At 39.0% G+C, this 1,835-nt stretch overlaps 1 long non-coding RNA gene across 2 annotated transcripts; it reads right to left on the bottom strand.

Moving 5' to 3' along the window:
* Positions 1–1,581, bottom strand: LOC142160042 (uncharacterized). Of its 2 annotated transcripts, none has more exons than XR_012693021.1 (3): positions 1,518–1,581; positions 803–916; positions 1–193 (listed from the first exon to the last, which is right to left on the bottom strand). It is a non-coding gene; the product is annotated as an uncharacterized LOC142160042 (long non-coding RNA). The 2 variants fall into 2 exon arrangements; XR_012693022.1 differs by lacking the exon at positions 1,518–1,581 and adding an exon at positions 1,426–1,483.
* Between the last annotated feature and the right edge of the window lie 254 nt (positions 1,582–1,835).

Below are 1,835 nucleotides of genomic sequence, written 5' to 3'. Positions count from 1 at the left end.
TCACCTCTCCAGTCAGCAGCTGAATGATCTTGCTGGTCAGTTCCAGGATCTTCTGGTCATTGTCTCTCTCATGTATCAGTGAGTGAGGTGGAGGCACCGTGATGGGGCTCTGGGTCCTGCTCAGTCCTCCTGACACACAGGGATGGCTGCTGGGTGTCCCACACTCTCCAGACTTCTTAACAACAACATAATCCTAAATATAGATAGATACAAAATAATACTGTGCAGACAGACAGACACCCTCCTCCTCCTCCTCCTCCTCCTCCTCCTCCTCCTCCTCCTCCTCCTCCTCCTCCTCCGTACGTACAAATCATCTCTTGGACACAAGTACAACCAGTCACTGGAACCTTCTATAAACCTTCCCTTATTCCTGAGCTTCTCTAGAAATCAAAACCTTTATTATGTAACAACATAATGAAATATATTCCCTCTGTATCTCCCATATTAATATTCTACAGGTCCCTGATTTATTTATAGAGATGGATATCACTGTGACACTCCCAGAATCCCTCACTTCTCCAGTCATGTCCTTGTTGTATTAAGAGATAATAGTGATGTCACTGTGACATTCCCAGAATCCCTCACTTCTCCAGTCATGTCCTTGTTGTATTAAGAGATAATAGTGATGTCACTGTGACACTCCCAGAATCCCTCACCTCTCCAGTCATGTCCTTGTTATATTACTACAGATAATAGTGATGTCACTGTGACACTCCCAGAACCCCTCACCTCTCCAGTCATGTCCTTGTTTTATTACTACAGATAATAGTGATGTCACTGTGACACTCCCAGAATCCCTCACCTCTCCTGTCAGCAGGTAGATGATCTCCAGGGTGAGATTTAATATCCCGTCAGTCCTGCAATTCCTGTCTTTCTCCATCCTCTGAGACTCGGTAAAATTATATTTTCATAATACCTGCCAAAATTTTAAGAGGGAGACTAAACATATTATTTATGCACAGAAATATTTACATGTCAGCAAACATTAATTCACATAAAATGTATTTTATAAAGCAATCTGCACAAACAAAATCTACAATTAATGACATTACTGGTAGGAATATATACCTGTATTCCTACCAACATATAATCCATAACTATAGAATAATATAACAGCATATTCACTGATATAACACCCAACATTTGTATTCCTACCAATAGGCAAATCATGACTGTACAATAAATTGTATAACATTACATAATTTGTACAATCCATGACTATATAATGACTGATATAATATCCCCTTAGCTGTATCCCTACCAATATATAATCTATGACTATAATATAACATTCCATGCTCTGTATTTCTACCAATATACAAATCATGACTGTACAATAAGTTATATAACATTCCCTAACATTTATTCCTACATATATATACTCAATAACTATATTATTACTAATATAACAATCTGTATTCTTACCAATATATAAACAATAACTATAGAATTACTGACATAACATCCCATAATCTGTTTATAAATCATAGAATTCTAATTGTATCAGATCATCTCACCAAGAAAACTCAGGGACCTTCTTAGAAGTTGCTCCGGAAACAATAGATGACCACTTCCTGTCTGTGCGTTCCACCTGCATTCTATCTGTGCGTTTCACCTACACAGCTTCCGCGTTGTGCGTTTCACCTACAAGACTTCCGCGTTATGCGTTCCACCTGCAAGACTTCCGCGTTGCACTCCCTGCCTGTGCGTTCCACCTGTGTTTTCTACCTTGTGTGGATTCCTGGTGTGATATAAAGTACAGGGAGGCTGCTGATATTTATAATGGGTACATCAGGTGTTATAGTGATTGCTGTATAATCCATACATAGCTGTTT

This window comes from Mixophyes fleayi, chromosome 6 (genome assembly GCF_038048845.1).
Source record: "Mixophyes fleayi isolate aMixFle1 chromosome 6, aMixFle1.hap1, whole genome shotgun sequence".
Lineage (NCBI taxonomy): Eukaryota > Metazoa > Chordata > Amphibia > Anura > Limnodynastidae > Mixophyes > Mixophyes fleayi.
Note: the sequence above shows the minus strand (reverse complement) of the source record. Positions and strands in the feature narration are given on the sequence as shown.